Below are 26980 nucleotides of genomic sequence, written 5' to 3'. Positions count from 1 at the left end.
TTAAAGGGTAGCTTCTCTAGAACATCAGAGTTTTGAAACACTTTCTAAACTCAAAGGTTAGACAGCTGGATTATAAACTTCCTGGGATGGTGTGTTATTTTTTTTATCTCCGCCATAGTACATAATGCAAAATTCTGTGCATGAGACACTCAGTACTTGTTTGCCAAAATGAAAGATTATGTTTTTACCAGTTTAGAAAATAAGTTACAATACAGGTTGGTGCACGCCCAGACTCTGCCCATGCATTAAATATGGCCATGGCACACCAACTGGCAACCACTTCACGCCTCATTTCCAGGAGCATAGGGCATCCAGGCCCCTCCAGGACAGGACAGCATATACCCTCTTTCCAACCAACCTCCTCCTCCTCCAAAGAAATGGGTGTTGAAACCTCAGACCATTCCTTCTGCCTGTGTCCTGAATGATGGCTCACGCTTACTTCAACTTGATGATGAAAGTACCGGTTAACAATTTGTTAATCAGCGTATACGTGTAATAGTTTCTCAGCACAACCAGGCTTGGGAAAAGGGCGTAAACCAAAGCTTTAGAAATTAAAAGACAGATACTACTTTTGATCTGGGCAGGCTCTGGTAGGCTGGGTTGAGGAAAACACAGAGCGATGCCCTCAGCCAGACCGTATATACTGCACCTGAGCTGTGCTGAAACAGAGCCGGGCAGGGCTGCGGGAGCTGGGAGAGGTGCTCATACAACAAGCACACCAAGCGGCACGAGAAAAATGCCCAGCACTTAGGCACCCACGTTGTTTCTATTTAGGGGGATGATGCAAGTAAGACAAAGCACAACAAAATGACACGGCTTCAGAGCAGGGAGCTGGCGCCGCAAGCTTGAAAGCTTTACAGTCACACATCAGCATTCAGATTTCTCCAAATAAAAACTCATTCAAAGGAGCAGGGGGGAAAATAAAGTACAATCCCATGCATATAGCATTCCTAAAGACATCTGAGATGCTTCCTCCCCATGTGGAAAAGAAATCTGGAACCTTGTCCTCCTACATTCGATTATTTGGGGTCTAACAAGATTGAGTATGTACAAAACCTTTACCTTTTGGACAGAGTATGACCACAGCTTCTTGGCATTTAAGAAAATCCACGCATTTAACCATCAGAAATCTCTCAAATGTATCATTTGAATGATGACGGGAACTGAAAATTATGAAGTTTCTTGAAACAATCACACATGGAGAGAATGGCCATTTTTTACATGTGCTTTTCATGTCAACCGTCTTGGCTTCTCTGACTAGAGTTTATCTGGTTGTGCTGCTTGATGGTAGATTTTTTTACTGAAGACATCAGCTTAACTAGTGATTTCAGCTTCAATGGCCTAATGTAAGCCCCCAAAAGCTACAGGAATTGCTACACATCAAGGAATAATTTTAAATAGGAAAGTCAAGCCCAGCTTCCAGTAATCATTTTTAGAAAAAGAAAAATACCAACCATGCTTCGCTAGGCTTGGTACAGATATAAAAACAAGACAAGCCTTCATGAACGCGTCTAACAGACAGACTTTCAATGCACTCTCCCCTCCCTCTCTCCTTATGGGGTTAGCTTCTGGGCAAGGAACAATGGGGACATTCTGAACTTCAACCTCGTCTAATAATCAAAGTTTTAAACAAGAGGCAGAATCTGGTACTTTCAAGGTGGCAACTTTTGGGGGTGAGATGCTTAAAAAAAGATGTAGTGATGGAACGAGCAGTTTGCTTGACTGAAAGGAAGGAAACGAAGGAAGATAAGAGTAAGCTTGGGAGATGAAAGACAAAGGCCAGTTTGGCCAGGCCAGAGTCAAGACTGAGAAGTATAGGTTGGCCTGACAGAACAGTGGAATGACAGGGAAATTGAAAAAGGAGAACTAAACACAACGATAAGAGACAAAAGTAGCAAGGAACAAAGAGGACGTAAACTGAGAGAATCGTATGCCCATGCATACTGGGCCAACTTTAAGAGCTTTGACCAAACACAGTGGTCTCAGGAATAAAGGACACTCCCCTGCCTCAGATGCCCGAACAAAATCCCTGCCATTTCCCAATTTCCCACTGCCTGAGAGTCCACGAGGAAGGCGCAGTCCATTTGCTATCTAAACATTAAAACGCTACCCTTGAAGGAGTAGACACATAATTATTCCTAGTTATTACATCTTAGTGTGAATCTGGCTGCTTGCAGTGCTTTCCTCTTGAACAAAAGTTCTTACTGAAGAGAAGGCGGGCGCTTTTTGTTTCTTTTGTTTTTCAGAAAAGGAGATGCCCCAAAGCTCAAACTCATTTCATCCAGGGTCCACACTGCCTGTGCAGTCAGTATGGTGACATTAGGGACTTATCACTACAGACCCCCTGCAAGCTCTGCCTAGCTCTTAACTGCTCCACTGTACCCATTTAAACAAAGATTCTTTAAGATCACGGCAACAGCAGCTCTAGCTTCAGAGTGACAGGTAGGAGTACCTTGTAGGCGACACTGGTGATGCACCCCTCACTGCTCGTATGCCCGACCCAACACAGCTCAGCTCCTGGTGCTTGGTAGGGGAGCTTGGAGCCTTCCTGCAATCCAAAAGCAGTGGCCCATCTCCGGGTGGGCGCCGCTCCTTGCCACAGCCCACGGCTTGGCGAGCAGAGACCAGGCCGATTTCTGCCCCTACTCAGGCTTTAGCTGGGCACCCCCATAATGTGTGCAACTCGCACGAGTGTGGGGGACCCGAGACAGACAAGACTACTGGGAATGTCATCCTAAGAGTCATCTTTCGGTTTCATACTTTCAGTTGTTGAATGACTTTGGGGAAAACACCTTACTTTTCCTGTACCTTACCCTTAGTAAAAACCAAGTCTGCCTAAAATCCTCCCCAAAACCACATGGATATATAGTCAAAGTGTTTTGTTCAGAACAAATAAAAAAGAGCCAGAATTCTTCTTTACTTTTACTGGGCTGAAAAAGTCTTATGCTTCATTCAGCATGCACAATGATTTGCTTAACAAATACAGCGTTTGGTTAAGTTATCTTCAAATGTGCAGGGTAAATACAGACCTCCAAATTTAAACAGTCACTTTAGATATAGTAATTAGCGTAAAGCCCTAATGGGACTTGCGTTTGTACATTTCCGGAAATTGGAATGTGTCTGAAAGATTGTCGTTGCTGTGAGTCCTCTCCCAGCTAACAGCCGTAGTCTTTTTTAAAAAAAATCCATCTATCACTTAATATGTTCACTTAAAGTGTTAGATTCTCTGACCTGCAGAGAATATTTCAACGAAGGAAGACAAAAAAATATCATTACTTGCCCTGAAATGGTAATTTTTATGGCAAAATGTCAGGGAGCTACTACAGATCCCAGAAAACCCATGAAAGGCTCATCAAGGATGAAGCTCCCTCGCCTGCCAGCCCTACCTGAATGTGCAGCTGTTAAGGGAACCACCTGTCTCTCAGATTTCCCCACGCCAGCTGTAACTCAGGTCTGAGAGGCACTGGATTCGTTTCCAGGTCAGCTGCAACACCAGATGGCTCGGCAACCTGACTCAGGGACAGGCCTCCCTCCTCCCGCAGCCTCTGATTCCAACATCAGCGTAAGGTGGGTGGCTAAACGTCTACGATACCCACAGGTGCTCTTGTATGGTCAGCGGCTGCAGCGCACACCCAAGCGGGCAGTCCTGCAGGCTTCGGTGTGCATTCCTGGAACCCCCTTTCCAGGCTGTGCTTGGAGTGGAGAGAAGGGCCCTGCCTGTGTCGAAGAGAAGTGACCGGCCAAGGGACTCTGGGATCAACACGGGAGGATGCAGTTTGATGAGTCAGGTGCTCCGGCAAGTCTCAACCCTCCTATTTCTGCTTCATGCGGGTGATTTTTGCTGCTTCACATTTTTCTACTCGACACTGTCTAATAAGCATGTGCACTTTACAAGTCGTGCCACGGTCTGTCCACGCACTGAGGGGTTTTTGCCAGTGGCAGCAGCCAAGTCAGGAAAGGTAGCCGTGATGCTCCACACCCAGGTCACTTTATCTTTCGTTTCAACCAATTCAACAATTCACTGTAATACTCAAAGCTTTAGACGTTGGAGCACACACAAAAAAATCCTGCATGTGTTAGTTTATCAACCCCCTCCCATTATTCCTCATCAGGACTTTTTAAATTCACAGGTGAAATAGGTACGGAGGTAAAACTTGAGATGTGATTTCAGAACCAAACATCACAAGTCTTAGGTCACACAGGGCCTGAGGTTTCCACTACCAATGACACCTTTGGTTGATTACCAAAGATCACGACGGTTCTATATATACCTTAGAGGGGAAATACATTATATCTAGCTGGCCATTAACATCTCACTGTGAGTTAATTCTGCTGTTTAACTGTGAACATGCAGCAGAGCCCCTGGGAAGGGAACCTAAGACAGACAAAGCACAGGAGACCGGCCCTGGGCTACTGAGAGCCTCTGCGGGACCCGGCAGTTCCAGGTCGTCAGAAGCAAGACCACGCTGTGCACCGAGGGAAGGAGAGAGGGACGGAAAAGCTCACCTAGTCTCAATTTCCCATCTGTCACCCCTTCTGTCTACCTCCTTAGAGGCCCGTCTAAAGGACCTGGAGACTTTTGACGCCCACATTTCCAGGAATTGGTAAGTTTAGCAATACAGTTGCATGTGTTTAGCTTGTAAAGCAATCTGTAATCAGTAGTGTAATTGTGAGCTGTGATTACAGCATCATGCATCAGAAGTTGGGAGTGGCAGCTCCCAGAGAGGCTGAGTGCCGCACACTCCAAACAGGGTAGCTAGTGTCTGTCTATCTTTTCACCAGTACTTTCTGCTGTCATGAAGAGTTCCCGCAGGTATTTTGCCAGCTTAACTGCTAGATCATCTGAGACACTGTTATGAAGTTTTTGCTGTTTTCAAAGACAAAGCTCCCAATAAGACAGGCCAATGGTAGCTACACACACACACACACAGTAGTGTATTTAAAATCATAAAGAAAACACTCAACTTCACTGAAAGACTTTAATTTTAAATGATCAAGTAGATTTATCCTCAAAGAAACCATCTGGATTATCACAAATCTTTTCAAACCACAGCTGTTTCTCTTGAAAATCTTTACTTGGAAACTCTTGGTAATAATACTCACAGAAAAAAAAATGTACTGCTTATGTAAAGATAACCGGTTTATACCATGGCTCGCCCAGAGTCAAACAGCAATTTATTTACATTCTTCAGTGTGGAGGGTACTATAGACACAGCCCTAGAGAAAGATATAAGATCCGATTTTAAAATTAATTCTGCCCTTAAGGAAACTGACATCATACTCATTAAAGACACTTCCTCCAAGGTCTCCAAACCTTATCCTATCCTTATTGGGTAGGAATGGAACTAAGGTCTGATGCTCTGGAGACACCATTTTGAAAATGCAGTTTCCTTTTCTTTAAGACTTTGGCTCTAAAATAGGGACAAGCCAAGTTTTTTTTTTTTTTTTTAATATTTGTGTATCTTTTAAAAAATTTTCTGGCATTTTGTGATTGATACATAATATTAATCTTTGTACATATTTAAGGGGTGCATGTGATATTCTGATACTTGCATATAATGTGTAACAACCAAATCCAAGGCAGGAAAGGTCAGTGACTTGGATGATTTTCAATTATTCAAACAGTCACATGTCAGCCGCAGGGTGGGAATTCCGGATCACATGCCAACAATTCACACGGTCAATGGCAGAAGCCAACCCCACGGTGGCTGGTATCATTGGTGACCCATTCCTCACGCCTGCCCCGTCACCACCAGCCTGGACTGAGGAGAGAGCCTCAGAGTTAGGTGTTCTTGTATGTGTCAGAAAGGGCCTTTTTGGAATGTTCTAGTTCTGATTGCTCACTCTTTTTCAGATGCTGCTCTTCAGTAATATTTTATTATGGAAAAATGTGGAGCATTTTCTGAAACACAATACTGTAAAACTCCAGGATTGAGACGGTGAAAAACGATTTCCTACAATTCTGTGGTTAAGCTGGTAAAATCAACAATGTTTCAGTTTTGGAGCTTATGGCAGTAAAATAAAAAGTATTTTAGTTTTGGAGTTTACAGTGCTGTGCACAAAAACACCTCTCCATCCTAGCTGAACTCTGTCCCAGGGTAAAGACAGAGGCTTGCCCATGTTTTCAAGGCCAGTCAACCTCTTGAACATGTGAAACCTACTTTGTTTTCTAAATCTAAGCAAATAAACACTTGAAAACAGCCACAGACGGATCATCTGATGACTGAACCCTGTACTTTTTTTTTTTTTTTTTTTTTTTTACAAAGTAATAGTCCTGGTAGACAAATTCAATTCAATATGTATTCGAATTCAGGGCATCAACAAAGTCATCACATTGTGAATCGAAAATTCCTTTACAGGCTGCCTTTGAATTCTAAGGGGCTGACAGATCAAGGGACTAAGGCCCTGGAAGGCTAAATTAGCGAACCCGCCACGGTTTTTTCCTTTCTGTGAATGAAGCTCTCTTGTGTGTGTGCATTTGCAAGCGAAGCAGGTGCCTGCCTTACACGAGTGGAATTGCAATCGGGATCTTGGCTTCTCGTCACGTCGGGAGCATGCGAGCCAGCTGAAGTCAAAAGAGGACATATTCCTTATACTTGATTCCCCTTGTCATCTATTTTCCCCCTCGATCTTAGCCACCATGTAGAGAGAATTTACTACTTTTTTTCAGAATCCAAAGGTTGCTGATCTAAGTGGTACATTTTGTGCTCAAGTGTGTCTCCCACACACTACGGTCTCAACTGTCAATCACTGGCTGCCGACACCTCCTACTTTCAGTTTCTACAGAGCAGTGAAAGGCTCAAATATCCCCACCAAAAATTCCCCGAATTAAATTTTTACAGAAAACTTAGCACCGACCTTAAAGAAAGAGAGTTGTTTTTCAGTGGTATAGGAGGTAACTATATATAACTTCGGTGTCCTGAGGCAAAGGACAATGATAAAATACCATTCTTAGAAAGTACAAAGAGGCTTTTGGATGAGATTTGTGACCTGGAGAGTCACAGGTGTATCCCTTTCCTTAGCCCAAAGTCCACCCACCGAGAAGAAATGGTGCCGCTGGGTAAATATCCCATCCACGCACTATTACTTCACTGTCTCGTGGCTTCCCTGGCGCTGTGCCCTCGGCATTTGTTCCTGCTTTGTCCTCAACACACTGCTTGCCTTCGAGGCGTGCAATATACAAGTGAACAAATGATGCTACTGATGCCACAAGCTACACCTAAAATTCAGTCCCCTGCCCCTGAACCCTTCCATGCACTCTGCTTATGATTTCTCTCTTGCGGCTCCTCTGTTCCTGGATGCCACACCGAGATGGCTGGAATGACATAGGCCATGAGACCAGAGTGGGAGGCACGAAAAAAGTGGCAACCATAGCAAACATTAGTTATCTAAAGGAAGAACCTGCAGGGAGATGAGCGGGTTTCGTTTTATACCCTCCCCGTCAACCTTTTATTGCTTTAAACTCAAAACTCAGAGAAAGAAAATTAGAGGAAGTTAAGGTGGCATTGCTTTCTGGTGGCTTCTATGCCCTTTCTGCAGAATGACAGAATTTTACAATTTAGCTAACTCTACCAGCCTAACCTCTACTTCCTCCCATTTCACAGATGAGAAAATAGCTGTCCCCAGGAGGTTAGCGGACTGTCCCCCAGTCATGCAAGTAGCAAACAGCAAAGGCAAAACCATCCTAATGACAATTACTGGTTCACGAGTACCCTTCAAAGTCAATGCCGAGCGCGAGAACCTCCCTTAGCCACCTGTGATTTGTTCCGTCTTACTCTGAAAGAGCCTCAGAACTGCTTCAGACTCCTTTCCTGCCACCTAAAATGTCTTTTTATAACCTAAACCTCTCTTGCTTGAAATGTCTCCCCAAAAGTCACCGAAGGCAAATCTTTTCTTTTTCCTATCTGAAAGTGGGGCTTCCATAGCTCAGAATGGCGGCCACCCAATCCAAGTGCCTCATCTCGTAGAAATCAACTTTTAATGAAACCGTACCCAATTAGCTTAGTTTTATGGAGTTTGATATAATTGGCACCCTGATGTAAAAAGTATTACCATCTGCCACTGCCTAGGAAGCGGAGAAACGGTGTTGCCATTCTGCTTTCAGGACTTGAATGATGTGGACACCGCCCACTGGATTACGGAATGCCGACCCAAGGAATTCCCCTGGGAAACTTTCCCTGACAGAGCGGGATCCCGCTTCTTTCTCTGGCGGCCTGGGGCAGTCATCGGATGCTCCTCCAACCACCCTGACTCACTCCCCCAGCAGGATCACCCGCGGACAGCAAATCTGAGCCAACTTTTCAGCCAGGGAGGGAACGATGATCTCACCCCGCTCAGTGGCAACCCCACACCTTTCTTCCGACTCTCCACCTGACACGCCGTGACCATATTTTTATTACCTGGCCACAGGATTCAGCCTCCTGCCAGCCTCCTGCTGCCCAGGGGACTTCCCCTGAAGGAACCATCTTCTGTTATTTCCATGCCCTGGGAAGACAGGCAAGCTCTCTAAATTTCCTGCTAGGAAAATGGAGCTTCTTTTTTTTTTTTTTTTTTAACCTAGATTAAATCTACTGCATTTTTAAGCCTTTTGGGAAAGCAACTGAGGACTAATGTGCACAGCTATGTGTGCACTGCAATCCTGCCTCGCCCATCATTATGTAAATTCCAACTAAAGCAGGACACAGAAAAGACATCAAGGGCAAAATTGCCAGAATCTGCTTTTCCCCTTCCCTGGTTCTCTGAAATAAGCCACTTACATTAAACCGTTTCAACTGCCTGAGCTAGGAAAGTATCTGAAGAATTTCAGTGTCATTCTTTTTCCCCCTGATGGGACAATCACTGTATTTAGCTGTTTCCTGAACTCTCCCCTCTGCTCTAAGCGTCAGGATGCTAAGTTTATGGGTGACGCACACACTGGTCAAGGCCCCCTGGGGATGGTGTGAAGAGAGCAAGTAAGGGACTTTATGACAGGAAGGGTCACTGGACTCTTGGAATGAAAGGTGACGTTACATTTTACATTTTCAAATACCCATCGTAGAGTAAGGAGGGCTATGTTTTTCTCTAAAGGTAAGAAAAAACGTAATCACTTTAGGCTGAGTGTAACACACCACAGAAGACCCACTGGCCGGCCGGCCTCCCAAGGGTCCTCCCCGGGACGCAGCGACCAGGCCGCCCGGCGGGGAGCGGCCTCCGCTTTGGGAACCAACATCTCTTCTCCTGGGTAGGAAGGCATCACGGGGTTAATGTGGCTGCTATAAGGTAGCTCTGTCTTGAATCCAATTAAAAAGGATTTAGTTTCTAACGTACTGAGGGACCTCATTAAAAGGAAGTTTCTAATATAAGGTTATTTCATAGTGCAGACTCTCCTGAGGATAGGATGGCATTATAATTAGGAGCGTAGCGGCAATGAGAGTAGGTTAAAATCCTATCCATTTCCCTATGATTCTCAGTTCAGCACTCTGGGCTATTAGGTGCTTCCAGGCCAGGCCAATCTCTCAAGTCTCAACTTCACTGTCCTGCTTCAACGGTGTGTCGGTTTGTATTCGCGGGACTAAGAACACAGGCCCCTTATTGTTGGCCCCAATAAAATCCAGCTCAGCTCCGCACCCCAGCACCTATCCCCGGTATTATAACTCCGTATTGATCTGTTCTAGGGGTCTCTCAGAATTCCCAACAGGGGCCTTTGTAATGCAGAGAAGAATAGAGGTGTTTTTCCTGAAATTGGAATGAGGGCGTCCTTATCTACCACCTCGCGTTGGTCTTCACAGTCAACGCGCAATGCAGAGACCACACGTTAGGCTAAAGTAAAGATCTGTACTTATTTTAGACTTTTTTTTTGTGGTACATACTGCCTCCACCCAACTCCAACAATAACTAAGCCACATTTCACATTCATGGGAATCACATGCCAGGAACAGTGGAAATCATGTAAGAAATTCACCTTTGCAGCCAAGCGTAAGCTCGGCCCCGAGTTCTCATGGCAGACACCATGAGTTTCCGAAGTGATACTGGATATTCCCTCGTGCTTCGTTCATTATCTTTGCAGTGAGTCCAATACAGTCCCTTTGATTAGCATCTCACGCTGGTGACTTAACTTCCCTGAGCCTCTGGTTCTTACTTAGAACATGGAGTTAGTAACAGCAGCTGTGTCACTGGTTTAACCTATCAAGGTAACGTACGAAAATATGTAACATGGTTCCTGGCATATAAATAAAAGTACTTAATACATGCTAGAGGTTACTGTCTGCCTTAAATTTATTATGTTTCTCCGTAAAGCCCTGAGCTCAAACAGATCCTCTGCAGGTTCCTCTGAGGCAGGTAAGGGACAGGCAACATGACTCCGCCTTTGTAACAACTGAAACGGATACAGAAAGGCAGCAGTGACACGCCTGCCCCGCGCTGAGCTGCTCCCGGGGTCTCCGGGTGGGAGGCAGGGCAACGAGGCCTCTTTTCTAAGTGAGGACCACGAGCCCTTTAATAGGGTTTAGAATTGATTTTGTTGTCTTGCTTTCTGAAGTAATTACTTGGAACTAGCCAAGTTCACCCATTTGCATGGCCTTTGAATACTCTGAACATCCATTTATGTGGCCCTAAATGGTCAATCCATTTTAATGGAATCATTCTGATGACTTTCCTATCCAGGATACAACAAATTTTTCCCTAATTGTATACTCTGTGGTTCACCCCCATGGGGCAGAAATTCCCTAGAACAGTTTGTCATATGAAATAAAACCTATTGCCGCCTAATGAGCGCGCCCAGGTTTCATGATGATAAAAGGAGTTTAACCACAGATTTGTCACTTCCCTTTATTTCAGCAACAACAGAGGAAGAAGAAAAAGCAGTGGTCCTGGGCTTCGCATGAAGATGTGGCATCCTAAACGCATGGGATGGGGGGAAGGAGGAGCTCTCAGGTCCCCCCCAGAGGATACGGTAAGGTGCCAGGCGCGGAGGTTCCTACTGAATACTCAGGGGCTGACTCTCCGCAGGCATCTTCCCATTTGCGTACCCTACGGCAGTACGGTTTTCTATTAGCCTTCGTGTTCCGGGAGCCTTTCTGATGCAGGCTCCTACAGTAACAACAGTCCGTGGAGCACTCTCCAGTCCATTTCCTGAGAAATGACTCTAGTATCGTTCACCAATTTCCAACCTAAGATAGGTGTGCTTTCATGGGTGCTTAAAACAGATTTTGTTCAATCCATTTAATAAGATAATGTCTACACAGTGCCAAGCCCGGAATCCGGCACACAGAAAACACCAAACAGAGGTTCTCTTCTTTCCTTCTACTATATAATTTTAGGGTACCACGAAGGCTTTCCCTGTATCTAGGGTGATCAAATGATTCCTCATCCAAATGAGGACACCTTCAAAAGTGGGGACAATGATGACTATGCGACAAGAGGTGGAAACCAGGCAGCAGCAGGCAAACCCTGCACTACTCTCCCCTCTCCTGAGCTCCATTCTTTTTAGTGTGAAGCTCAAATTCATATTAAAATAAAAATCCTTCAGAAGAACCAACACTGTAACCTACACATCCCAACGATCTAAAACGAGTCTGTGACCACCGGCTTGGACGAGACTTTGTATTACTTAGAAGGTGGGCGCTGGGGCATCAGGGAGTGTCCTGAAAGAGGCAACATGACCCCAAAAATGAACTGGCCAGGGAAAGTGACAAACTTAGTCACGTTGTAATTTTGACAAAGGCTGGTCCAGATTTGACCGTGATCAGTTTTAAATGGTGGACTGAGGAAAGAAAAGGGATCGTAGCAACCATCTAGCTGAAGTTATTTCCAGTTAAAGAAAAGGAGGCACAAAGAGGTGGCATCTGGACAGAGTCACCCCTCTGGTTCCTGACAGAGCCTGGGACCGAATCCAGGTAGGCAGCTGACCCTTGGCAGAGACGGCCCACCTCTTCATTGTTCGCAATCTCTAACCAGACCGACACTGAGCACGCATTTCCATTTTCCAGGACATTCAGTAAGTATAACTGATCATGGATACAAGAGAAACGTAACACGTGGTCCATGCACTCGAAGTGCTTGAAACTAAGCTGCAGAGTTCAGTGCTCATTTGTTAGCAGGTAGAAAGATTCATCTTCTTTGCCATAGAATCTCTCCCTAGAAAATCTCAGACAGAAGCGTAAAATAGTTCCCTGATTCCAGCGTTACAGAAAGCTCCACGACACACACTGAGTAGCAGCCACTGGGTTCTGTCCTAGGGGGAGCTCGCCGTCTATCAACCTTTCCCATGCTGCACGCGCACTGGAGTGGTACCTGATCTCAAAACTCTCATTTTTCTCAATCGTTGTCAATGACACTTACTCTTCCATCAAACCTTTAGGAGGAAGAAAAGAAACATCCTGCAGGCTCCTGTATCTTCCTTAGATGACTGGATAAAGATGGATTTCTGAGTCTTTTAGCCCTTTGGACTTCAGGGCCACTGCTTGTTTGGTTTCAAACACGCACACGCAATTATAAAGATGGGGTGGGAAGAAAGGCATGTTGTAAAACACTCTGCGAGGAGCTAAGATGCTCCAGGCAACAGAGATCATTTACAGTAAAGCCTCTGCTGTACTCTCCTGCTTCTAATTGTGCGGATAACAAATGATAATTACACTCTCCTACCACTAAGGCTCTCACCGTTAGTTCTAAATGATATTCTATAACAAGAAGATCGATAGCTCAGGCCAACACAGTGGACATCCCAAATACCTTTTCAACAGGTCCTGGGATGCTTTGGTATCAGCGAGAGGAAGACTTAGCTTCCTGAATATTATGTCTTAGGCTAATATTAAAGTTGGTTTGAACTCCCTGAGAACATTTCAGCTTGTCCAAAGGGACCTGGGCCCATGTGACTGCTGTGTAGCCTGGAGGAGTCAGTCTAGGATCCAAATTTGCTCTGAAAAGCTCACCAAATAGATACCCCACAGAGACATTCTCCTAGCTTTCCATTCTTCCTTTTTGGTATGATAAATAATTTTTGGTCACTAATAATTCAACCACTGTTCGTCCAATATATTTATGCTTTACATTTCCATGAGGGTAGGTTTCCAAAGGATTCAACATTATGACAGGAGGGGAAACAAAATCCCTAAGATTTCATTACTAGTCAATCTTGTACGCTGACCTATGTGTTAAAGAGCTGTCATAAGAGGAAATATTCCAAGTATTGATATAAACCATAAAATCACCATATGTCAAAATGACTGGTAAACTTGGTCAACTGAACGAAACCACTAGATAATCCAAGAAGAAAAATTCAGGTTGGAACAGATGTACTAGTGTTACATGGTAGAGTCATAATCTTGTCTATTCGATGAGGCCAAATTCTAAGATGGGTAGTTACGCAAGGGTGCCAGGAGTTCAGTTTCGCCCACTGAGTCTGCCACCGTTCCTTATAACATAGGACTCTTAGCAGAAGGCAGCAACAAATGAACCACATACCTTCCTACATTCTAATCACCTCTTACAACAGTGTTTCTCAAATGTTCCTGAAGATAATAACCACCTGGGGTGTTTGGAAACTCAGATTCTTGGGACCAAGCCAGACCTGTGGGCTCAGGCTTTTCAGGGTGAAGTCCTAGTAATCTGCATGACAGTGTCCCTGGGATTCTTATTCTCTAGGATGTCTAGGAAACAATATAACAAAGGACACCTAGGGCAGATGCTACTAGCTGTCCACCAAAACCCACCTTCTCCTTCCGCAGTGCCAAGTTCGCAGCAGAGCACGCAGTGAAACCTCATTTGCTAACCCCATGCCACGTGACTATGTACATACTAAGGGAACACAAGCGGAAGTGACATTTGCTGCTTCAGGGCTAGCGATTTTTTTTTTTTTTGAGACAGAGTCTCGCTCTGTCACCCAGGGTAGAGTGCAGTGGCATCATCATAGCTCACAGCAACCTCAAACTCCTGGGCTCAAGCAATCCTCTTGCCTCAGCCTCCTGAGTAGCTGGGACTATAGACCCCTGCCCACAAGCCCCAGCTAATTTTTCTATTTTTAGTAGAGACAGGGTCTCACTCTTGCTCAGACTAGTCTGGAACTCCTGAGCTCAAGCCATCCTCCTGCCCCGGCCTCCCAGAGTGTTAGAAGATTGCAGGCATGAGCTACCGTGCCCGGCCTGGGGCCAGGGCTTTCAACAGAGCAGACTTGAGCCCTCCATACTTTCCTTTTCTTCTGAATAGATGCAGACAGGAGGAAAAAAAAAAAAAAAAAGAAGAAAAATTTAAAAAGCCCCAGGAAGTGTGAGAGCTACAAGCAGCAGCAGCCTGGATCCCAGTGTCATCATATGGAGGAAAACTAGCCGCCCACCAGCTAAGAACACCCACTGAGGATTCTTGACATGAGCAAGAAACTTTTGTGTTTTAAAAGTTCTAATGCACCTTTTTGTCTATTTGTACAGTTTAGCCTATCCTAATTAATACCTAGTGGTTAAAAAACAAACACGACAACATATCTGAGACAATGGCAACTCTGAGCGTGTCGGTGCTGTCTCTGCCTACGCACTCACCATGTTTCCAGGACACTTCCTGAAAGGACTATATTAAACACATAACAGAAGGATCAAAGTGAGTATGCCCTAGAATTTGCCTTCAGAAAGTTAGAAGTTGGTGAATGGCCATAGAAGTCACGCAGATAAAGTGAGTGATAGATTTAAACCCGTATTTACAGTTTCTTGATGAGATCACCCTTCTTCTTGAACAAACCACTTGGTAAAATTGACCAGATTGAGAGGAGAATATACTTCCTGATAGGAATATCTAACAGCTCCTTTTCTTTGATAAACAATTCTTCAATTCCATTTGCTTGGACAGGGAAAAGAACTTGTATGGTGATATTTAGCTTATAAATGAATGCGAAAGTTAATTTGTCTTTTTTTTTCAACCTTTCTCCCTTGTTTTTGTTAGCACGTTTCAAAGCGCAGACCCAGTAGTTCAGGCTTATCGCCACCTTTTTCCTTGGCTGCTTCTCCAACCTGCTAGCAGTCTCTGCACTTGGGGTGCAGCGGGCAGGCCTGTGCAGAGGGGTACAGAAGTCTGACCTAGAGATGTCTCAGGGCGTCTGGGCCCACTTTGTACAAAAAAGAAGCAGACCCTGCCCTATTTTCCTTAGGTACGTTCTGAGTGAGCAAGCAGTGTTTTCAAGACCTCTTGGTACCTAAGTAACGCTGCAGCTGTTTCAAATCTCTCCAAAGTATTCATGAAAATAAGTACATGCCCACACACAACAGAGTATGAGAAGTATCAAAGGGTATGTTACAAAAATCAAGAGAACTGGTACTAAATAAATTTAATCAGTTCACTTCTCTATCCCCCTCGGTTGGGATTTCATGCAAATCTCAACAGTGTAAAGGACACAGAGTATCTCTGCTAGAAGAAGATGCCCTCAGTCTTTCGGCATTTTGATACAGGAACCAGGAAAAATGAGTATTTGGAATGAACGCAAAGGTGAGGTTGAATATAAGAGACATACCTACATATACATGTGAATGCCACCCCTGGAAAGTGTCCAGGCAGAAAGAAAATCATACTGGTTAAGTGGTTCTTGAAAACTATCTGCGAAACTTTTCTAGTGGCCCCAAAGACTTAATACACCTCCTCGAATTTCTTCTCTTACTACTAAGGTGATCTCTGGAAAGTCTGGGTGAATTTTAACATCATTCATTCTCAACCACAACTAGAAGGCCCGAAGGCCTGTCAAAATCTGTCCCTGAAAGATCTGCCCTAAAATACATTCTCTGGAGAGCATCCTCCCACGACCCAGTTTTGTGACATCCATGCCGGGGCATATCTGGGTGCTGGCTGCTCTGGAAAACTCCCAGGTGAGAAATTCAGGCCATCCAATTAGGACACTTCTAGGTTACGTGAAGCTTAAAGACTCTGACTGGTTTATCTCATTAGTCTTCATCGCATCCCTTGTTCTGCGCTAAGCCCTCCCTCAGCACTGCCGCTTCACAGAAGCAATGAACAGATTTTGCAGAGGGTAAGAAAAAAAAAAATTCTAAATTTCCAGCCATCAAGGCTAACTTCTTGCCTGTCAGCAGCTTTTAAAATATTGATGGCTTTTTCTTCATAACAGACAAGCCGAGTGGAGTCTGGAGGGCCTGCTCTTAACTGTGACTAGAAATAACCTCCATGTAATTAGCCATATTTTTTAAGAGATGGCAGATTCCCACAAGGGGGGTGGTGGAGGGCAGCATCTACCCGTCTCCCTTTCTAGGCCAGACCCTTTCCAATCCAAGACAGCCGCTGCAGGGTAGGTGGGCCTTCTCCCCTCGCTGGCCAGACATCTGCTTCCGGTCAGGCAGCAACAGCAACGCGGCCCATACTCGAGTAACGAAAGAAGCAGCGTTTGGCTGGAGGGCTAAGATTTTGCTTGGAAGTTATCAGCAGTATGTTCGAGGGGGAATAAAGAAGCGGGCAAGAGATGACTAGCAACTGAATCAGAGCAAGGAAGAAAACATCACAGAGACAAGCGAAAACATCTTGTATTGTCTTCTTAACCAAATGGCTTCTAATAGGTCTCCAAGTGAAGATGATGGTGCCAGAGGTCATATACTTGAGTTCTAGCAAAACTATTTCTTCCTTGATAGTCTCTCCCTTGTAAAAAATAGTCATGCAACTGCACGTCATCCTGCTCTCAACTTCTACAAACCCCTGCTCTCGAGGTATCCTGTTACCTGGGAGGTAAACTACTTTTGGTCTACAAGGTGAGACCTGCCCAATAATACAACGGATTTTATTTTTGTCTCTGTTAACTGAAAAAATCACATTCTACTTTCAGTTCAAAGACAGGCTGTATAATCTAATGGGCAGAATCTTATATAAAAGATTATTTTGAGTCTTGGGTCTTCTTTAAAATATCAGTAGCAGTCTACGGACTGCCACTAACATCTTTGTAAACAGGAATAATTAGCCCCAGAGACTACGTAGTTCATGGGGAAAAAAAAACAAACCTGTGATACTTCGCTTTGGATGAGCTTTGTGGAGAATACAGGTCAGAAGTAGACCCTGTGAACACTCCCTTTCCAGTCTCCTACAACAGCTGGCTGTGAGGGTAGAATATTAAAAATATGGATACTGATTTAGAATTTTCTTTTCTTTCTTTTTTTTTTTTTTTTCTTTTTAAGACACAGAGTCTTGCTTTGTCACCCAAGCTGGAGTGCAGTGGTTTGACCATAGCTCTCTTTAACCTCAAACTCCTGGGCTCAAGTGATCCCCCTGCCTCATCCTCCTGAGTAGCTGGGACTATAGGTGCATGCCCCCAGGCCCAGCTATTTTTTTAAATTTTTTGTAGAGACAGTGTCTCGCTATGTTGTCCAGGCTGGTCTTGAAGTCTTGGGATCAAGTGATCCTCCTGCCTCACCTCCCAAAGTGCTGGGATTACAGGCATGAGTCACTGAGCCCAGCCTACATGTTTTTAAAAAGCCACATTCTGTAACTGGTCTATCTTCTGATTGCTTTCAGAACAAAAGAAAACTCTAAGCATCAGCATCCTTATTTCCAAGGGGCCTGCAGTTTAGATGAACGCATAAAATCTAGTCTAATCAAGTTTACCTAAAAACAAAGATCAAAGGTAGAAAAAGACCCTAGCAAGAACAATGTTCTGCTTCCCAGGCCTTGCCCTAAGCCTCCAGGCTGCTAGGAGGTCTGACCATCACAACCCAGGCCTTCCCCCAAGGAAGTTAACAAAATGGAACTATCCAGTTCTGGAAAGGGCCTGCTGAATGCAGTTGTTATCAGTTGCTGTGTTCGGTTCCCATGTTAACTCCAGCAGAATAATTATTTTTGGGATTGTACACTGCCACACAGAACAGAATAAGCTGCAACACCAGGAGATAATGGACTGATTACACAGCCATCTTTTAAACATTTCATCAGTCTTATAACAGCAGATAAAACAACTATTTCATGTGTACCAGCAGGTTCCAGATTAACCCTGCAGAGTTAAAAACTGTGGAACCACATATCAGCTGGCTCCAATTTAAAGCAATAAATCACTGGTGAATGCTGACACAGTTATACGGGGCCCGGTTACCGGGTGACAGTTACTGTAAGTTTTAATCCAACTTCCATATTGAAAAATACAGTATTTTGCAACGGCCTTGCAGCTGTCACAAAAATACAGTTTTAAAAGAGTAATCAAAAAATAAAGAAATATCCTTAATAAAATTGTCAGCATCAAAAAGATAGAGTCTCCTTATAAAGAAATGAATTAAAATCAGCAGTAAATACATACCACTACACAAAGCATGAGGAAATGGAACAGATTTTGTCTACGTGCACCTATGTATCAGATCCCGTCTGGGAACAAAGATCTAAGAGTTGCTCCCTTCCTCTCCCTGCCACTGACTGTCCAAGTCACACAGAAGTGAGAGTCTATTCACGGCAGCAGCAAGGTGGCCCAAAGCACAGTCTATGTTACTGTCACTGTCACTGTCTAACAGGAGAGTGGCTCATTGCGATGGCCCATAAATGCTGCTGCTTTCACTGGAGGTATCAGGCAACCTGGACGCTAATTGTATTCTGCAGAGTACAGAAAATGATTTTTGTTTTCCTTTTCCCCTATGACATTGAATAAGGGGCCATTTGCTACCCTAGGGTCTGCGTGTTTTATGGGAACTGGAACTTCAGATGAAAGCGAATGCTACTTAAGCTATTAATACAAAACCTTCTTTAGCCATGCGAATGGACGGGAGAGGAGGCGGCGTGCGGCACAGGGGAGGGGGCCTGGGTTCCACGGTCCCCCGTCTAACAGAGAACGCGCAGAGAGGGCGGCTGCAGGCCCAGCTCCTCCTGCCTGAGCAAGTCTCTAGCCTCCTTCAACCACACCACTGCTTTTCTGCATAAAATGAAGATGCCACCCCCATCCTGCTTACTTACTGGGCCAACACGAGGGAAAAAATGAGAGAAAGATGTGAAAATGCCCTATCAATCGAGGAATTCTACACAAATGTAAGTTATTATCAAACAGGGTCATCCACACTCTCTGGTTTAAAAACCTGATCCACTGTAGCAGACACTGAGCGGTTTTCAGCAAGTTATTCCCCACATCTTCATTTTCTTCCCCTAAAAAAGAAGCTGACGCTGCTCACGTGCTTCCCAGGGTTACTATGGGATGATTGGTCTAAATGACTCTAAATTACATATTCATGCATTTATATGATAATACAGCTGCTATCCAATAAAAATAGCCCAATTATGAATTCAAACTATATGCAAATGTAAAGGATAAAGGAATTCTCAAGGGGCTAATTTTTTTCCCATGAGGTGCTCTTTCACCATGGACGCGGACAAAGGAGGTTTAAATGAAGACTCTGTTTTGCCGTGCTCCAGAAAGAGTATTAATATTTTGTGTGACTGCATCTGTGAATGAAGACATTCAAACAGTCATTATGTTTTCAACTTAGGTTAATAATAAGGCTATTTTTCCGCCCACTCTTTGGCACAGCTGTAACATGCCTGGCCTCAAGTGGGAGGCAATGTGGAACGAGGACTCAGAAGATAAACGATATACAGCAATCCAGCGTCAGATCCTACAAAACATTGCCAGGTGGGAGACGGCTGCTTTACTGTCTTAGTGGCTGCCACTCCCTTCTTCCTCCTTCTCCAGCAGGCAAACGGTGGCGGCATCAAGGTCTGCCAATAGAGCGTGGTCTACAGTACCTAGGTCATAGTAAATTAATTTTTGTCCTAATTCCAATCAGATGCCAGTCAAAACTTTAAATAAATTTATATCCTGTCCTGTTTTCTTTAGTGTTACTATAAGCATTGCTACTGGCCTGGATGGATGTGGCAGGTTCGTGTCCCCGGATGAGGGAATAAAAAGCAATGGAACCTAAGCATGACTTCCAGGACCTCGTGACCTGAAGTAGCAAAAGCAGGAGTCAGGGAATACCGAATTGTACTCTCTGCCTTTCGGAAGACCTAGTGCACACTAAAGCTCCTCTTGCTGCCTGCTGTGTTTTCTATTCTCTCTGGCACAGAAAAATGAGCCAAATAGCAGTTAACACTCTCAGAAAGCACTTTGGGGATATTCTTGGAAGAGGGCAGTAAAAGTGCCAAGTGTGACATTACTCTGTTGTAACAGAATGAGAATTATCATCACACCTAGAGGTGTGATGGGAGGTGAGCTGAAGTTCATAGTTGAACACTGACAATAAATATCATAGATTTCTACAGCTTGCAAAAGGGCACTTCAAAAGCTTCTTCTGAACTACTCAGGGAAAGACATTATTGTCCCTGTTATCCTGAGATGGGACTACTGCCACAGGATGCTTAAAAGTGGCCTGTTGAAAATTATAATTCAGAGCAGAAGCCACCGAGATCAAAGCTCACCTCCATTCCTCCCTGAGATTATAATTTGTCCAACAAAGGGTCATCAGTATTTTTGTAACCCAGACGGCACTACAACATATGAGGGATTGCCGTTTTCTGTGAAACAGACAGCAAATAAAAATCGAGTTAAACTTCTCCAGGGTAAATAATGCTATGGGTACCCACAACCAATGTCACTTTCTTCCAGCATCGGAAACTGCTATCTCAACTCAGTGAATTTCTGTTAAAATGTACCATTGTGTTCACAGGAAAACAGTGTAAGACGTTAACATGTCACTGGTCTTCGCTAACGACAACAAAAGAGGGGACAGGGTTAGGAGGAGTTTATAAAGGATATAGGCCGTTTTCTCTTTCTGTGGTTTGCTTGACTTTCCCTGCTACCCTTTAGTGATCAGCATTGGGACCCTGAATGTTCCAGGGCACCCTCGGCAGACAAAGGACTTGCTGATTCTAAGAGGTTAGATGAATGCAAAGGTGTAGACATACTAGAGTTACTGGGCAAAGGCCAATATTCTCATTTCAAAATGAAGACAATTTTAAAATCTTTATTCTTACAAGCTTGAAGTAAACAACTATTAAAAAAATTCTAAAATGGGAAAAGCACCAAAATGAAAGTTTTAAGTTCATCAGTCTAGTCCCTGAGCTACTAAGTTCCTGGCCACGTGACCACCATTCAAACTGGGAATCTCAACTGTCTCATCACAAAATGAGGAAGACTGGACCTCCTCCACTTCTTTCCCAGGACTACACAGAGAATTAATACTTTGTAAACCTGTAAATGGAAAGCACCACAGAAGCACATTTTAGAATTTCTTAGAAAAGCTATTCCATTAACAAAATGCCACAACCATGCAAAACACAGTGTCTTAAAAGACCATATTCTTTTGGTTAAAGCTGCATTATCACATTCTCACTGAAAAAACTATATGGACCCTCAAAAGGTGTTACCCTTCTGCTAAAATCCTACCTTTAGGTAGGTCTGATTCCCGCCCTCCCAGCCCAACCTGGGAGGAATGCTCAGCTGAACCAGGTGCCTGCTCCAGGCAGTGCCGGTAGGGCATTAGCAGGATGCTGATCTTAGGCTTACTTCAATTACATCCCACCGTAGAGGACCTTCTTTAGTTAACCCAGTTTGTGGTGCAATTGTCTTCTGTACGCATTTAAATATAATTACTGCATTTATCTTGTCACTGTGAAACTTTTGCTTTGTTCTCCTCACATTCACATGAACCTGTGATTTTGAGACTGAAATTAACCACCTTATCCATCCAAACCATCCCCTGCCAACTCCTAGGTGGACCTACCTCTCACCGCGACAGTCCCTCAGCCTTTTGCAACCACCAGGAAGCGATTACAGGCTCTGGGGGGCTACACCTGGATTCTCACAGTCCACGAGAAAATCACATTCTCCTAGGAAAGGGTCTCCTAGGAGGACCACCTGAAAATCTTCAGCTGCCGCCTGGGCCCGTCCGCAGAGGAGCGGAATCCAAATTCCCGAGGGTGGGGTCGGAGCACTGGTACTTCTGTTGCTCAGTTTCTCTAGGGGATTGCAGTGTCCGGATGGGGATGAAACCACTGCGTCTCATTTCAATCGCACATCGACCTTGTGAAAAGGGCTCTGAGAGGATGAGCAGCTCACCTCAGGTCACAAGGAGACGTACACTGTCTGGAGTGGATCTCAAAGTCCCCGACTCCTTTCCGAAATAACAAGGCTCACTCGTCATCGCTATGACAGGCTGCAATGGGGGCACAGTTGTTATGGGAGAGAGAGCAGAGCAGCTGACCCCCAGGGAAACCCAGCTCTCGCACACAGTCTAGCCTTTCTGCATCCACGGCTGACAATGCTATCTCCCCTCCAGTGGTCAGTCACAGAGTGGCAGGGCCAGGCAGGACTGAAGTGGCGGCATGTTGTACCACAAGGCTACGCACGGAAGAAATGGCTTCCTGGGAATTGGAAACAGCTGGCGCCCTCCAACGCCACCAGAATAGAGGGAGCAGTGTGGCTGGGGCCTTCAGCCTTGCTGGGACAAAAGGGATGCTAATTCAGGAGGTGGCACTTCCTCAGTCCCTCCTACTGGGCTATCTTGGGACCATGCTGGAAGAGCCCCTTCTCAACCACGACGAAATGAGAGTGGCCTACTTAGTGGGTGTGTGTTTGACAAGGGCCCAGCATGAGAGGCCACATGGTCGTACAGGTGGGACAGCTGGCTCTTTAAAATTGATGGGCACGCTCGCTCGGGAAGGCCAGAGATGAACAGGTGACAATCCCTCGCTGCTACCTGGCTTTTCTGGGCAAAGAGCAATAACCCCTAAAACAACACTGAGTTGTCAAAAAAATTCCCTGGGTTGTCAAATTTCTAAGAAGTCACATCAACGCAGGGTGGGTGCTCGTGTGGGCAGGAAGGGAGAAGAACAGGAGCCAGGGAACAGCATCGCATGCACACACCCGCTCCATCCTCTCTGCTGGAGGCTGGTTGCTCTGCATTCAGACTCTGGATACTCGCTTTGTTCAGAGATCTAAACACCAGTGAAACAACTATTAAGTAACTATTCTTGACTTACAAAAGAAGTCTGAGGATTAGAACCAAGTGTAACCTTCAGCAGTAAGGAAGCCAGGGAGAATTGTATCCTGGGGACTCCGCACTTAAACAAACATGAGGGCAGACAGAGGTGACCCCAGGCTCCAACTTCCCCCAGTGGCTTGGTGCCTTCAGATTTCAAGGCAGTGTCCCCATTAAGTGCCCTCTGTTGGTCCACTTTCCCGAGACCACCAGGCTAGAAGCCGATGTGCCAGGGCACGTCCTGCCTCCTCCCACAGCCACACCAGGAGCCACCTGGAGAGTCTCCTTGCCCAGGGCACCTCCCGAGCCTGCAGACTAAGGGTTCTTGTGTGAGGGAGCCCCTGTAAACAGGAGGACCGTGGTACCACCTTCCGCTGGCCGAGATAAACTGCACACTGCCCCTCCCCGACTACCACCCTGCCCCTCCCCGACTACCACCCTGCCCCTCCCCGACTACCACCCTGCCCCCGTACCCAGACGGAACTGTCAGAGGAAGACGACTTTCTCTATAAAGCTGAAAGGGAGGCCATTTATGAGTGTCCACTGTGTTACAGGCACTGGACCAGACACTTTTCAACACATTAGGTCCCGTCTACAGATGGGAAAACAGAGTCAGAGAGGAAAAGCAGCCTGCCCAACCTCAAGGAACTAGAATTTAAACCCAGATTTACCTATAAGGTTTCTATAAACATGGTCAGGACTTCAATGAAGTCCAGCAGCACTAAGTACACTGACACTGTTGTGTAACCATCACCACCATCCTTCTCCAAGTATCTTCCCAAACTGAACCTCCACGCCCATTAAACCGTAATTCCCCATTCCCTCCTCCTCCCAGCCCTGGGCAACCACGATTCGGTCAATATTTTCTGTCTTTCTGAATGCGACTGTTCTAGGTACCTCATATAAGTGGAACCATTTCAACAGATTTTTTTAAAAAAGAGAAAGAAAACCCAGTGATTGGGAGTCAGAATTTAGTTTTGTGCTTTCTCCTTCTTTGGTTTCAGTGTTTCAGAAAGATTTTAAAAGACAAAAGCTGTCCTTAGCACTTCCATGCTATAGCCTACTTTGTGGATTATTATTATTATTTTTTAAAAGAATGATTCTTCTGAGAATACTTCCCATTGAGAGTAACTGCTGTGATTAAACAGCCATTTCTTGAACCATGTACAGTGTTGGGATGTGGGAATGCAGAGATCACAAAATGAAAATCTCTGCTTTTAGAGTTCATTCTTACAAAGGCGAAAGAGCAATTCTTGTTTGCAAACTGAGACACAGAGAAGAAAGAGATACATTCAGCTTAGGAGGGCATAGGAGTGAAACACCCTGTAGACAACAGTACTTTTAGTAGGACATTCTTTATCATTGGGTCAAAATTTCACCAGTACCTAATTCAGTGTTCATTCCCAAGATTGCCAATAAATGTGTGTTGAATGGACATGTATGAATTGCTCACTATGTATACATTGCGTATTTCTAAAACCATGTAAATGAGACAGGAATCCTGTCCTCAAGGGATTTGTAGACAGTTGGAGGAGATAAGACATGTGCATAAGTAAGTTAATACATGGTCGAAAGTGATAGGTTGAATAAAGGGTGCACATAAATGTTCACAGGAGTTTGGAGAAGAGATAATTTTCAACTTGTTAATGGGATAAAACTTTGCAGGAAATGGTGAAGGTGAAGAAAGGCAAGTTGTCGACAAAAAAAGAGATGGGGCATAGAAACTCCTGCTAACTGATCTTTAGGAATGGAAGGAGGTTACGAAGGGAATTAGAGAAAAATACAGAATGATTTATGGAAGATCTGGAAAACATGGCCGAGGAACGTGAGCTGTATTTCATACTAAAGGTTTATGTGGCATAACCAGTGTTGTAATTCCTCTGGACAAATACAGAGGCATCGTGAGAAAAGAACCAGGGATAAGAAATATAATAAGAAGAGCAGACGTTGGCTTCTGGTCTAGATGGAGACTTACCCAGCCTGAAAATAGCTTACTGCCCTGGAAGAGTTTCCAGGCCACAGCACAGGGAGACGGAGGCCAGGTGGAACCCAGTACACTCCCTGAGCTGACAGTCTGGAAACAGCCAGAATTTGCAGGAAAAAGTACTGAAAAGGAGGAAGCTGCCCAGAGAGAACCCCAGAGATCTGTAGGGGTCTCTCTCAGGTATTCAGTAGAGTACTGATCAATGCATGTGAGCGAAAAAACTACCAAAGGCCTAGGAAAAGCACCCTCCAAAAGGACTAAAGGCTCAAAATAGCACCTGTCCCTACCAGCCACACTAGCAAAGCTCACGATTCATGGCACAGAGGGTTAGAGGACTCACGAAGACCTTACTTAATAAGTAAAAAAGGAACAATAGAGATGCTAGAACTTTAAGATAGTTATTATCATTGTATTTGGTTTATTCCAAAAGTAGAGACTTGGAAGACATTAAAAAAAGATCCAAAATGGATTTCTAGAGATTAAAAATTATCTGAGATGAAGAGGGAACTGGAAGGGGCTGATGGCATATTAAACACTGCATAAGAAAAGATTAGTGAACTGGGTTTCAAAATGGAACACAGAGAAACACAAACTAAAAAAAAAAAAAAAAAAAGAAGAAGAAAAGCACATTAGTCAGCTGTAGGACAACTTCAAGTCGCCAAATACTGAGTAATTGGAGTCTCCAAGGAGAGGAGAGACAGAAAAGGGGACAGGAAAGATATCTGACGAAAGTAATGGCTGCAAATCTTCCAAATTTGATGAAAACTGTAAACTCACAGATTCGAAGAGCTCAATGAACCCCAAGTATAAGAAATATGAGGAAAACCAAACTAAGACATATTATCATCAAACTGCTCAACCCCAGGCACAAAGAGAAAATCTTAAAAGCAGACTGAGGAAAAAAAGACTCATATGCACAGCATCAAAGACAAAGATGACATCAGAAACACAACTGAGAAGACAATGGAGGAACATCTTCAAAACACTGACAGGAAAAAACAAAACAAAACCCCGTCAACCTAGGATTCTACAGCAGTAAAAATAATATTTCAAAACCAAAGGCAAAATAAAATGTTTTCGGATGCACAAAAGGTAAAACAATTGGTTGCCAGATGACCAACTGAACAAGACATGTTAAAGCAAGTCCTCCGGGAAGAAGGACAATGATACTGGAAGGAAATACGGGTCTACACAAAGGCACGGTCAGCACCAGACGGCAACTACACAGGTAAATGCGTAAGATATTTTTCTTATTATTCAAAAGAAATGTGATCGATCAGAATTATAACAATTATCGTGGACTTTATAACATGGAAAAGTAAAATGTATGATGACAATAACAAAGGCTGGGAGGGAGAAATGAAAGCAGACTGCTGTAAGCTTCTCGTGCTTTGTGTGAAGTGGTATCCTATCGCTTGAAAGTAGACCGCAATAAGGTAAAGATATGTAATATGTACCCTAAAGCAGCCCCTAAAACAACAACAGTTATAACTAATAAGCCAACAAAGGAGAAAAAATGGAATACAAAATAATCAAAAAGGAGTCAGAAAAAGAGGAAAAAGGGATGAATAGATGAGAGAAATAAAAAACAGTAAGATGATAAACGTAAGCCCAGTTTTATCAACAATTACCTTAAATCTAAACACTCCAATTAAGAGGTAGAGCTTGTCAGAGTAGATTTTAAAAAGACCCAACTATATGCCATCTACAATAAATGCAATATCAGAACTTCAAAAAACATAAAGCAAAGGCTGATAGAACTATAATTAGAAACGGACAATCCACAATGATAACTGGAGATTTCAATAGCTTTTCTTAATAACTGATAGAAGTATACAGAAAATCAGTACAGATACAGAAGATTTGTACAACAGTATCAACTAAATGGACTTCTATAGAACACTCAGTCCAAGAACAGCAGTATACATATTTTTTTTTCAAATATACATAGACTGTTTACCAAGACAGGTCATGTTATAAGGCATCACGTAATTCGCAAGAAACTTAAGAGTTCTCAAACAAGGGATATTCCCTGACAACAATGAAATTACAAATCAATAATAGAATAATTTCTGAAGAGTTCTCAAACAAGGGATATTCC

At 44.1% G+C, this 26980-nt stretch overlaps 1 protein-coding gene across 1 annotated transcript in view; it reads right to left on the bottom strand.

The window, feature by feature from the left end:
* The window catches only part of CELF2 (CUGBP, Elav-like family member 2), a 156986-nt gene that overhangs the window by 109018 nt on the left and 20988 nt on the right, over nucleotides 1–26980 (bottom strand). The gene's annotated exons all lie outside the window — the stretch shown is intronic.

This window comes from Propithecus coquereli, unplaced genomic scaffold, assembly GCF_000956105.1.
Source record: "Propithecus coquereli isolate 6110/MARCELLA unplaced genomic scaffold, Pcoq_1.0 Scaffold177, whole genome shotgun sequence".
Lineage (NCBI taxonomy): Eukaryota > Metazoa > Chordata > Mammalia > Primates > Indriidae > Propithecus > Propithecus coquereli.
This window is presented reverse-complemented; position numbering and strand designations above follow the sequence as displayed.